The sequence below is a fragment of the Periplaneta americana genome, chromosome 1, assembly GCF_040183065.1.
Source record: "Periplaneta americana isolate PAMFEO1 chromosome 1, P.americana_PAMFEO1_priV1, whole genome shotgun sequence".
NCBI classification, from domain to species: Eukaryota; Metazoa; Arthropoda; class Insecta; order Blattodea; family Blattidae; genus Periplaneta; species Periplaneta americana.
Window position 1 is genome coordinate 213,667,966 of NC_091117.1, and position 14,174 is coordinate 213,682,139.

Genomic DNA, 14,174 nt, shown 5'->3' on the forward strand with positions numbered 1-14,174 from the left:
CATAGAGTCTTGTCGGGCGTGTGGTAAATCACAGCCTGCAATGAAAGTATTCTTACGCCACAGAAGATTGCTGGACTAATCGCATTGGTCCAGTAGGACAAAGCATGCATTTTAATTGGTTAAAATTATATCACGCATTGTTCGAACTCTTTTCTTTCGGTAATCTCATTATAGCGACTTATCACTATAATGCACTGAATCAAAATTAAATGTAAGAGATGTTTGATTAAGACGATATTTGTAAGTACGTGAAATCAAAAGTGTTTCAAGCCCATCTCACCTGGTGGATGGCGTGGTCGGCACCCCGGGCGGGAAACGGATAACGAAACATAAAAAGTGTTGGTGAGGAGACGCGGCAGTTAGTGGAGATTGACGGAGAATGTACATCGAGTCTATTTTTTTGGTCACAGAAGAAACGGTAGCGGTGATGGCGTCGGCGGAGGAAAATGAAATACCTTGTAAGTAGTTTTGTTGTACATTTGTAAATATATAATAAATCAGGTAGAGTTTACAAGATTGCAGTCATTTCAGACTAAGTTTACTGATCATGCAGTTTTCCTGTAGTATCCTGAGAGCTCCAGCTCTTCCAGTAAAATCGTTTCCATTGTTGAGTAAAATGGTGGTGTCAGAAATCCTGATAGGTAGGAGCAGAAGTCGAACGCAGTAGCCATCCGGTTAGTAAACAGTGCGACCTAAGTGACGGTCGCACAACATAACTATTCATAAAATTTGCAGTATTCTTAATGAGAATAATTACCTCCGGGTTCCTTAAAAGCCAGTAAGTAAGTAAGTAAGTAAGTAAGTCATTAAATAAAGATTCTTCTTTGTAATACATTATATATTAATATTATAAGTTTTTTTTTTTAATTGGGGTGACTCATAAGCACTTTGTCCATTACAATTACCTTTTACCCTAACCTCCTGCTAGGTACATTCTCACATACAACACTGGATTGTATTAAAATTCCTTGAATATTCAGATTTCACGAAAACATCTCTATGTATGTTCCCTAGAGCTGCTCTCTTCGCACTTGCCCAACAAAGATCAGAGACAAGCTATGAAGATGAGCATAGATTGGAAATTCACCTAATGCTTATAATGGAGAAACGGAAGAACCCAAGAATAATCCCATCTACGATCTTATCCGCCACAAAAATCACTCCTTATCTTTTAAATGAAAAATTCCGGACCTGAACTGGACTCAAACATCGGACTGTCGGGGTCAGTCTTCGGACCCAGCGCACAAGACAGTCTGCTAACCAGGGGCGATTTCTCAGGACATGCTATATGCTTGATCCGCAAGCCCAATATTTTCGTAGAATGTGTATTTCTCAAAATGGGATTACGTACATTAAAATTTATTTTGATTTTTGGAATATTGTATATGCGTAATACCATCCGCAGGCTGCACACCGCAAATATCGCAACGCTTGCACGTTTCTCGGAGCTACAGGAAAGACATAGAAACAGCGAGAATATGATGCGCGCGCAAGTGCCTTCCTCCTTAGTCCGTCCTAGGCGCACATGCTTCTGTTATGTGTTGTTTGAAGCTCTAGTCCGAGAGCTACACCAACGACTATTTAACGTTACACAGAGCAGTATTGACAGCGGAAATGTGCTGTGCAATGTAATTGTATGAGCGGAATGCATGTGTTAGCTGCTGTATGTATTATTAATTCTTAAACACTAATTTGAAGTATTGCAATGAGTTCGGAATTGTGTGTTATTGAAACCTTATTATTAAATCCATTTTCCCGAAGGACTATTCAAGAGAAGACAGACATTATAGAGAATATGTGCTCAATACAACAATGTGCATTGTTTGGCAGGGTCGAAAAAACTAAATAAATTGTTTTGTTGGCCATGTTTCTTATATTATATCGAACTTCTACATCTCATAAGCGAATATGATCCATGACTCATAATGATTTCATAATTATAAAATAAATTATTTATGTGGGTCTGATTATTTTTATTAATTATGAATTATTATATCCTCCCATCTTCCTCTATGAATAAAAGAGCCAGCCTAACTTTCGTGACTAGCATTCGCCCCTGTTGCTATCCTATGTGGCTGAAGAATTTGTACCGTCTCGTATTAAGACAGTGTTTGGCTTGGAATTTTTGTAATGGTTATGGAAATTTCGTGAAATGTTACTGGACAAGAATAATTTTAACGATCTGCATCGTGTTCCTTCACTGCATTACATTGCGAGATAATGTGTTTGTTATATTTTCTGTAAGGCTGGAAGATAATACAGATATTCCAGTGTTTACAGTGCAAGGACTGCTTTTTGTTTATATCGCTGGGAGAAGAGCCTCGCGTTGCTGTAAAATATTAGCCTGGCAGGCAGGGAGAGGCTATAAATCTCCCCCTCTGTCTGCAGTCTTTTGTGGCGCTGTGCAATATAACCTCTGCGCTAGCGCCAGAATTTAGTATAAGTCGTAGGGGCTTTTGATTCGTTTGCTTCCTGGTCATCATTGCAGCAAGTCTTGCTGTGGACGTTGGAAGGCCCTCATGGTAAAAAAAAAATATCGAAAGCATTGAAACCGCTGATATACAAACGAAATATTTTATTGTTCTCATAGAAAATATATTGGATTTTTTTTTAGATATTCTTTTCGTTTTTAGAATATTCAGAATTAGGAAACTTTGAAATTGTTTTTGCATGCATAAATTAACAGTTATTCATAGATTTCAAAAAGGCATATGACTCGGTTAAGAGAGAACTTTTATATAACATCCTTATTGAATTTTGTAGTTATAAAAATCTTTCTTGTATTAAACTCTGACACAAGTACAGGGACATCATTTTATTTTTACTCCAACTTTTATTGTACCTGAGTTTTTGAATGTACTTCACTCCCACCCCTTCTACTAACGAAGTTCCAACCCAACTGTCGTCCATACAGAACCAAGGCCGCAGTACTGAGTTAGTGATTATAGTACGTTTCAGAAATATGTTCGCGTTTTCCAGTGACGAAAATGTCCAATATTGAATCATATTTTCGCACAGGTACTGTCGTCCGTTTGCCTACGTCGAATCCCGATTTCCCCTACTGCTTCTGCTCGCTCCACTGTAAAAACTAGTGGCTGGGCTTTCTTAGATCTTTTCTGAAAACATTAATTTCTGTTAGGAATTAATTGGACGTCTACGTAATATTATACAACTGTTCAAAATAACTTAAATAAAAGGGCCTCGTTAAGTAATTAACTATCACGTGATTTCCCCCCTCCTTTCTATGATCCTGCGACATAACCACTTGGACGGACAGTAGATAGCATGTCTGAGTAATTTTAACTGTGCGGGTCGGGCAGAAGTGAAGATTGAATTTACAGTACGTAAGGTACTCTTTTATAGAGTAGATACAGAATTACTTCAACGTGAGTTACTAAGAATGAAGGACGAAACTGGTAATTGGAATTAGATGCAATAGTCTATAGTGCTTTAATAGGCACAAAAGAACTGAAGTCTGTATCGAAATGAACATTTTGAAAAATGTGTTTAAATATCCATATTATGATTATTTTTCATTTTAACTTCATTCTCTATACCGTACGCTAATGTGCTGTAGACAGTATAATATACACTGCATAATGAATAGTTCGCATGGATAACTCAGTTCGTGAGTAAAAACACTTATTGTTAACAGTATACTGTATTTTGATTAAACAAAACCTAATGAAAAATTATCACACTCAAAATCGCAATATTTCCTACTTTACGTAAATGGATGAACTACTTTTCTTCCCTCCTGTACCTAGTAAAGTGATTTGTTTGTATTTTACGCCAGTATCATCGAACTCCAGTCGTGGAAGGAGGTAGCAAACGGCGTTGATCCAAAGGTATAGCCAGGTTAATATTAAAAATGTTAGTAAAAATAAAATGATGTCCCTGTACAACAAGTATATATGGAAGCAAAGAGTATATTTGGAAATTCTGACTTAGGCAGCTTTACGAACAGTTCGATTTCTGATTTCGCTGGAATCTGAGTGGCGTGCTGTTCTGTAGATTTATCAATTCAAGCTATAAACTTTCAGGATCTTCTATCGACTGTAAGCCAAAAGGATTTCAAAAAAAATTTCGATTCCTTGTCAATTGTCACTGTTTCTCTTGCCAGTGAATTCTGCTGTAGGTCTTGAAGTAGGGTCTTATATTTGATAAGAAGATTTTCTTATCGTACTTCAAGATAGTTTTTAATGAAAGAAAGTAAAGTTGTCTATGTTCTACATGATACTGCCACATTTCAAATTTATCCATAAACGCTCTTAGCTAGTCGATCATATGTCGTGCAATTCTGTAACTCGCACGCACAACTTGCTAATGATATTTGATATGTCTCACCTTGTTGATATCTCATTTTTATCTTTAGCTATTCTAAAGCAGAACTAGACAGTATTTATTTACTAAAAACTTCATTGTGTTTATTTGTAACATAAATTGTCATATATAAGAAAGTTAGTAGAACATAATACAAGCTTTATCTCCTTTCTTAATAAAAGATCTTTCTCTTTCGACTCATCACTAAAGGGAAATGATCTGGGGATTACATTGCTTTTCACTTAAAACGAGCCGCCACTTACTGCAGACGCGAGCAAACTTGTATACAGAGAACTACAGTACAGAGCCCATTCTACCTGCACTGAGGTTGTGTTCACACTTCGAGAGTACGAGTTGCCCACCCATGATCATGGCTGTTGATCATGACTTTGAACAGTTGCTATGAAATGTAAGTTATTTATGTGTGTAAAAATTAAAGCAGCTTGCAAAAATGTTCTACTAACCTATTAGGGGAATATGGGGCAGGACGGGGTAGTTAATGTTTGAATGTTTTTAGATTGGTATCAAATAACGTAAATGTATGGGTTTTATGACATATATGCTTTTATTACACTGTAAACAAGTAAAAAAATATGCACTTCGAGTGAAATCCGGTCCTTATAACCTTAAAATAAATTAGTTTTTCGAAATGTGTGTTTTGTCCCGTTCTGCCCCACGTAAGGGGCAAAATGGGGTATCTATTTTTTTTATAATTGAATGGCAAAAGTGACAAAAATTATATACTGAAAGTGTGAATACTACAACATTTTACAAGTTTACTTGAGAAAAAGTCATTCGCAAAATACGCAAATGTGCGTGGCATCCTCGTCTTCACTGTCTACTCCTGCACAACAATTGTGAGCCCATTTCAGACATGATACGCATCTAATCCAACCTTCTTCTGACAAACAACAGAACGAAGAACCCATTACAGGAGGTGAAATTTAATTAAATGTGACGTGGGGCAGGACGTACTGCCCTGTTATGCCCCACAGTCACAATTTCTAAGTTATGAGGTATTGGCAGGAAAAATAACGCACGAAATTTAAGAAAGTTTCGGAATTAAAAGCCAGGTAAGCACTCTATAATATGACATTAAAATAGATTATCTAAATAAATCTCATTTCTACTTACGTGTGACAAGAGAACACTTTAAAGTTGCAAATGAATGATACAATATGATGCAGCAACCGAATAACATACAACAGATGCAAGGAATGGCAGTAAGTGTTGTGTGATGATATATTTACATGAGTTGACGAAGTTCTAAAAAAAAAAAAAAATCGGTAGACTGCACTACTTGTTGGGAAGATAGAGGCTATACCCCGTCCTGCCCCCCTTCCCCGTCCTGCCCCATATTCCCCTACTTATTCAAGACCTTAACGCTTCTGAAATATGTATATTATCGACCACTGGTTCCTTATGTCAAAATGCTCAGTTTGGAGTCCTCTACCATTTGTTTAAGTTTGACCCTAAAGATTGGAGGCACTCTGTATAACCATTAACAACTAAAACTTACCCTAGTACAAACCCTAGTAATGCCGCACTTCGATTATTGTGACGTTTTGTTAAGTGATCTAAGTTCTGAACTGTCAGTCAAGTTACAGCGAGCTCAGAATATGTGCGTCAGATACGTGTGCAACATCCGACTATATGATCACATATCACCGTCCTTCGCAAGTCTCTCGTGGCTCCGACTTAAAGAACGCAGAACTTTACACTCTTTGTCTTTACTCTTTCGAATTCTGCACACCTCAACACCAAATTACCTTTCGTCTCGTTTCTCTTATCTATATTCTAACCACGACGTAAATACCAGATCACTTATCTGTGGCACGCTAAATATACCTCTTCATAGAACATCTTGTTATTCCTCATCTTTTACAATATCCACCTCGCGTCATTGGAATTCCTTGTCACAAAGTATTAGGGGCTGCAAGACAACAAACACCTTTAAGAACAGCTTAAAAGATAACCTTATTACCATTTCACTCCAATCATACTGATTTAAAATATTACTGACTACACTGTTGCTTTTTTCTTTAGACATCATCCTGATTGTGCTGCATTTTCAAAATTGTCTCATAATAATCTCTTTCTATTATCTAATATAATTTGAAATATATTAACATTCTATGTATTTTAGTTTAATTCTGCTACACAGTTTATTTCAGTGTATAATTAATAGTTCATAGTATTTTGTTGTTTAATTTGTAAATAACTCTTGTATACATGTAACTCTCATCTAAATCAAATTGTTGAATTCTTTGTAAGTTCATGCATATGTATATACACTTTTTGCTGGTTGAGTGGAAGAGAAGGCCTTACGGCCTTAACTTTGCCAGCTAAAATAAATCATTATTATTATTATTATTATTATTATTATTATTATTATTATTATTATTATTATTAGTTTCAAACCATTATCTATTTTCGGCGATCAGTTTTTTTAAGTTCGCCTTAGCAATTTGCTGCCTGTGATGAATAAACATTCAGTTTGACTTAATCAACAAAGCCCACAACGATCACCGCATTGCTCTGAGTTACAAGTGAAGATTCGTGATCGTCTGAAATTCATCCGCGCCGTCGCTAAGTGCTCCACACCGCATCCTTCCTGCTCTTTTGTTCTTCCCGACCGCCACTGCTTCCTCTCCCAATCCCTACAAATCCCAGCGGGGTAATTAGAGGAGTAAATTTTCGGTCGAATTCCTTCCGAAAACATGATTCCGTAGAACAGAAAACTTCTAGAGATGCTAGCAGTGCATAAGTACGGATAGCAGTTTTGCCAAACTACGACCCGTTTCCACGGAAATGCAGTGCTCGAGATAATGGCAATTTTAATCCTTTGAAATTATATATATTTTTAAAATAAATTATTCATAATGTAACATAAATTGCCATTGGTTGGCATTTTTATTGAATGAATTAAAGTTTAGAAAACAATCGAAGCGGATTTCATACGCTATTTTTGTACAACAGCATTTGGACTGAACAAAGAGAAAATAGATAAATACTTACTTACTTACTTACTTACTTACTTACTTACTTACTTACTTACTTACTTACTGCCTTTTAAGGAACCCGGAGGTTCATTGCTGCCCTCACATAAGCCCGCTATTGGTCCCTATCCTGAGCAAGATTAATCCATTCTCTATCATCATATCCCACCTCCCTCAAATCCATTTTAATATTATCTTCCCATCTACGTCTCGGCCTCCCTAAAGGTCTTTTTCCCTCCGGTCTCCCAACTAACACTCTATATGCATTTCCGGATTTGCCCATACGTGCTACATGCCCTGCCCAACTCAAACGTCTGGATTTAATGTTCCTAATTATGTCAGGTCAAGAATATAATGCGTGCAGTTCTGTGTTGTGTAGCTTTCTCCATTCTCCTGTAACTTCATCCCTCTCAGCCCCAAATATTTTCCTAAGCACCTTATTCTCAAACACCCTTAACCTATGTTCCTCTCTCAAAGTGAGAGTCCAAGTTTCACAACCATAAAGAACAACCGGTAATATAACTGTTTTATAAATTCTAACTTTCAGATTTTTTGACAGCAGACTGGATGATAAAAGCTTTTCAACCGAATAATAACAGGCATTTCCCATATTTATTCTGTGTTTAATTTCCTCCTGAGTATCATTTATATTTGTTACTGTTAATCCAAGATATTTGAACTCCTCCACCTCTTCAAAAGATAAATTTCCAATTTTTATATTTCCATTTCGTACAATATTCTCGTCACGAGACATAATCATATACTTTGTCTTTTCGGGATTTACTTCCAAACCTATCTCTTTACTTGCTTCCAGTAAAATTCCCGTGTTTTCCCTATTGGTTTGTGGATTTTCTCCTAACATATTAACGTCATGAAAATAGATAAGTAAGATTTCAAATTCCAAATTCTGAAACAAAATCCTGCAGTGTAATCGTGACCCCATTGTTTGGTTTGTTGAATTTATTGACATTGTTGCTAAATATGAAAGTTAATTCACCAGTGAATATTTTAGAAGTATCTTATGCAAAATTGAGTATGACTTCCTAAAAAAATCTGATGAAACTTCTGAAAGAGAGTTATTAAAAATGTTGGAGAGCAAGAAAACGAAAGAGATTTCAGAGATAATGTGAAAACAATGCAAATCTCACAATCACACAATTGGTAAATATTTTATAGCTGTTTCTTCCAGAGATGTTACATATGAGTTAATGTTCTTTTTTCCAGTTTCAAAGCAACTGTGACATTTCTAAGTCAAAATATTCACTTGAGCTGTAAGGTTAATTCTTATTAACCCAAACTGCTGAAAAAAGTGACAGATATAATAATTATAATACAGAGTAAAAAGTAGCAGATTCTCAAAATATTTCTTCAACAATAACTCCTTGAAAAACAACATAAAATTTGTAAAATATTTTCCTTTTGAAAAAAAAAAAGAACATTAGAATATTTAAATTTATAGCCTTATATAAGTCTTACACCAATAATAAACAAATATTTATGAAGGCACTTTTCATTGGAATTCCAAGTTTGCCCGGATTGGCTGAGTACCAATTAATGAAAAATTAAATCCAGAAGATTTCGAAGCATGGATGTAGTTATTCTAGTCATTCTAAGAGGAAATAAAGTAACACCAAACACACAACCGTGACAACGACTTTTAACAATATCATATCCGATATGCAAAATCCAGTAATATAATTTAGTAGGGACACCACATCTTAAGGGATAGCCTTGGCTTAAAATATCTTCTTCTTCCCTTCAAGTATTAGGCCAAATGGCCTGTTACGATCTCACAGTTGAATTTTCAATCCAGCGCTCCTTTGAACGACCAAGAGATCTCTTCCCGTTTGGACGATAGTGGAGCATGACTTTTGGGATCCTATCTCTATGCATGCGATGCAGATGATTTATCCAGTTGTTCTGATAATGTTTTACGTGATTAATTACAGGTTCTAGTTGTAATTCTTCCATTACATCTTCATTGCGTTTGTGATCCCAATTCGTATATCCCGCTGTATATCTCATAAATTTCATTTCATTAGCCGTTATTCTGCTTTCGTCTTCCTTCCTCAATGTCCATGCCTCACTGCCGTAACAAAGTACAGGTCTTGCCAAGGTCTTGTATAGGCGAATTCTAGTATGCCTTTGTACTAGGGAAGGTTTCATAATGTTGTTAATTATTCCCATTGTTTTGGTGTATTTAGAAATTTTCTGTGAAATGTCTACTTCATCGAAAAAAGATAATGTGTATCCGAGATATGTAAAATAATTTACTCTTTCTAATATTTTTGAATCTAAACATATTTTGCTAGGCACAAGGTATTTTCCGCAGAAGGCCATAATTTTAGTTTTTTCTTTATTAATTTTCATATCATATTTAATTCCAATTTTGTTAAAATTAAAAATTGAACGTTGTAATTCATCTTCTGAGGATGCCACTAGAGCTAAATTGTCTGCAAAAAAATAATGAATCTAGTTGGAAATGGTAATAATTTTTGGTGCAGTAAAAAAAAAACAGCAAAACTGCAGATATTGAATTGATAAAAAAAAAAGCACAAATGAAACTGAACAAGATAAGGAAAGAAAACATTAAAAATAATGAAATTTATGCCTGGATGCCACTAGAGCTAAATTGTCTGCAAAAAAATAATGAATCTAGTTGGAAATGGTAATAATTTTTGGTGCAGTAAAAAAAAAAAACAGCAAAACTGCAGATATTGAATTGATCAAAAAAAAAAAGTACAAATGAAACTGAACAAGATAAGGAAAGAAAACATTAAAAATAATGAAATTTATGCCTATGAAGGGCACGTTAAAAGAATGCAAGCAATATATTTCACTTTAATTTAGGCCAAATACAAAAATGGCTTCACAACCGTCTCTCAAAATGTTATATTTACCTTATAATCTTATATTGTAACATTTGCGGCATTGGAATGTCACATAATAGTAATATACGTTACAAGAGCGGTATGTTGACGTTTTCATGTTCGAGGAAAAGATTGAAAAAGCGAAACGTTGTTGAACTTTTTTAATTTCCGAGAATTGAAAGAAAACATACCGCTCGTGTATCGTACATTATTTTGTGCGAAGATCGTTTATTACATACCTGAAAGACGAATTTCTAATTAGTTGCAATGAAATCTCCATCTTGGTTTCTGTTCAGTGACGGCAATTTTGGAAAACAAAAATATCTATCTTCAACATTGTTGCTTTAAAATGTTTTCTGTGTTTACTATACTCCAGCGGCCGTGATATACGTCTGTCTTTTTTTTCCCCAGCTATAAATGCGAACTTAAAACAAACGGCTTCCTTAATGTTACATGCATCACGAAATGCAGTAACTTTAGTGGAGTTGTAGAGTTTACTTAATTTTTGCAAATATTTAAAAACAAAAATTAACAATGCAATTTAGGTGAAATTGCAGTGGTAAGTTTCCATTTTATAATTATTACTATATTGAACGTCTCTAAAAATAATATGTTAAAAGCCTAAAGCAGTAAAATCAATATGTCACTTAAGCGGTAAGAAGAGGGAAATTGTTATGTGTGTTAGGTTGGGAATACTGAATGTGGAATTTTAGACTTACCGCGGGTTGGTTTTGTGCGGAAACCAAGCAAATACGCACGATCTCGCACAAAAGGATAATGTGTATCCGAGATATGTAAAATAATTTATCCTTTCTAATATTTTTGAATCTAAACATGGCACAGGGTATTTTCCGCAGAAGACCATAATTTTAGTTTTTTCTTTATTGATTTTCATATCATATTTAATTCCAATTTTGTTAAAATTAAAAATTGAACGTTGTAATTCATCTTCTGAGGATGCCACCAGAGCTAAATCGTCTGCAAAAAGTAATTAATCTATTTATAAATGTATGTTGAGTTGTATACACCATGACGCAATTGTTTCCATTCTCTAATTATTTGATATATATATACATATAATAATAATAATAATAATAATAATAATAATAATAATAATAATAATAATAATAATAATAATAATAAATAGCAACGGTGAAAGACCGCAGCCTTGTCTTACTCCTGTATGAATTTCTGTCCAATGCGATAATTTATTGTCACACCTTACTGCAATTAGATGTGTTTTATAGATATTATATATGTTTGCTATAAGTTGTTGTGGAACATGTATGTGGCTAGTACATTTAATAATTCATTTCTGTTCACGCTATCAAATGCTTTTTGGCTTAAAATATATATGGTTTAAAATAAGAAGTCCTCTAGAAGCTGGTGGATGGGAAAGAATAACTAGCAGATAATAATAATAATAATAATAATAATAATAATAATAATAATAATAATAATAATAATAATAATAATTACTTACTTACTTACAAATGGCTTTTAAGGAACCCGAAGGTTCATTGCCGCCCTCACATAAGCCCGCCAGCGGTCCCTTTCCTGTGCAAGATTAATCCGGTCTCTATCATCATACCCCACCTCCCTCAAATCCATTTTAATATTATCCTCCCATCTACGTCTCGGCCTCCCTAAAGGTCTTTTTCCCTCCGGTCTCCCAACTAACACTCTATATGCATTTCTGTATTCGCCCATACGTGCTACATGCCCTGCCCATCTCAAACGTCTGGATTTTAAGTTCCCAATTATGTTAGGTGAAGAATACAATGCGTGCAGTTCTGTGTTGTGTAACTTTCTCCATTCTCCTGTAACTTCATCCCGCTTAACCCCAAATATTTTCCTAAGTACCTTATTCTCAAACACCCTTAACCTATGTTCCTCTCTCAGAGTGAGAGTCCAAGTTTCACAACCATACAGAAGAACCGGTAATACAACTGTTTTATAAATTCTAACTTTCAGATTTTTGGACAGCAGACTGGATGATAAGAGCTTCTCAACCGAATAATAACACGCATTTCCCATATTTATTCTGCGTTTAATTTCCTCCCGAGTGTCATTTATATTTGTTACTGTTGCTCCAAGATATTTGAATTTTTCCACCTCTTCGAAGGGTAAATCTCCAATTTTTATATTTCCATTTCGTACAATATTCTGGTCACGAGACATAATCATATACTTTGTCTTTTCGGGATTTACTTCCAAACCTATCGCTTTACTTGCTTCAAGTAAAATTTTGCGTGTTTTCCCTAATCGTTTGTGTATTCACGTCATCTGCATGGACAAGAAGCTGATGTAACCCGTTCAATTCCAAACCTTGCCTGTTAGCCTGAACTTTCCTAATGGCATATTCTAGAGCGAAGTTAAAAAGTAAAGGTAATAATAATAATAATAATGATAATCACTTTCATAATAATACAGACCATAATAATGACAATAATTATGCTTTACACGAAATGGAAATACGAAATAGTGCGACGAACAATGTTTTAATTGGGAGCAACATAACAGCGAATTCAGTAGAATTGTGAAATATCTTAGTCAATAAATTCACGAAGGAACAGGCATGCATTAACACAAAAAACTCTGTCCTAACTTGGAAACTTACGACCTCAGCATATCAGGAGAAAGGAAAATTTATTGAAAGAGCTTGCAGCCTGTCTTCCTTTTATTTGCAACTTAATGGTATGGATCCTTCTTACACTCCACGTAGAAATCTGATACTGAAATTTATGTCTTCATATCTTCTCATATCTAGCGAGTTCCCCCTCCCTGAAATTTCGCTCACGACATAAAAGAAGCTGGAATATGATACTGTCATCTACGAGAAAGAATCTCCACTGAAACTGCCATATGGCTACATTCTGAATGACTTGTATAATGTTTGCATTAAAGGAGTGTTGGGTTTCGCCACCATATGCAATAAAAATCAGGTTTCCAATTCTGGTCTATAAAAAATTCTTTCGAGACTAGTTACCCATGATGGAAGGAACTATAAAAGAAACAGAAACTTAACAATCTTCGCAATGAATATCACAGACGATGAACTATATAAAGTGCTTGCTGGGAAGAGCAATATTTGTGAAGATAATGCGATTATGACGGGCGTATTTGTGCAAGCTACTGCAGGTTATAAATTAGACAATCGATATCAAGTAAAGCTAGGACCGCATTCAGGAGTGACAATTCAACTTCACTTTCACTTACATCCGACTTCAGTAGGTAGAAAACTCAGAAATTGGATTCAGAGCCAACTTAACTTACAGTTTAGTCGTCGTCGTCGTCTTCCTATCAAGTATTAGGCCGAGTGGCCTGTTACGGTCTAAAACTAGAATTTTCAGTCCATCTCTTCTTTAGACTACCTACAGTTAGAAGTGACTTAGATTCAAAAGTAGACAATTTCACTTTAAATATGGCTTCATTTGGTTTCAAAAACAGACAACTCCATGACTTAGTTTTAGAGATGGACAACTCCACTTTTTAAGCTTAAATGGCGACCTGAATATTAATTTTAATCACATTTTGAGACTGAAAAAATGTTTCTATGACCCATGGGAATATTTAAAAAAATGTACGTATAACGGTTCTAGTTTTTCGCTCTCCTGTAAAAAAAGCAAAAGTGGAGTTGTCCAACTTTGATACCAAGTTCCTCAACTTTTTCTATATTCTAAATCCATTTTGTAACAGAAAATACAGATGAAGCACAATAAAAAATGATCGCTATTACTGTTACTTAAGGAGAGTGCGGGGTATTTCTTACCCATTCTTGATACATACGCGTGCAAACTTCTGCAGCCACAAGAAAACTAGCTCAATCATACGTAAAGCAATACAGAAAGATCTGAAAGAAAAATACTGAAATTCTGGGATTAATTATTAAACTTGTTGGGCAGTGTTGCCAACAAATAAAATAACGCCTGAGTATTTTTATCCCAGCGTGTGTGCTTAAAAATTAATAGAAGCAATAGTA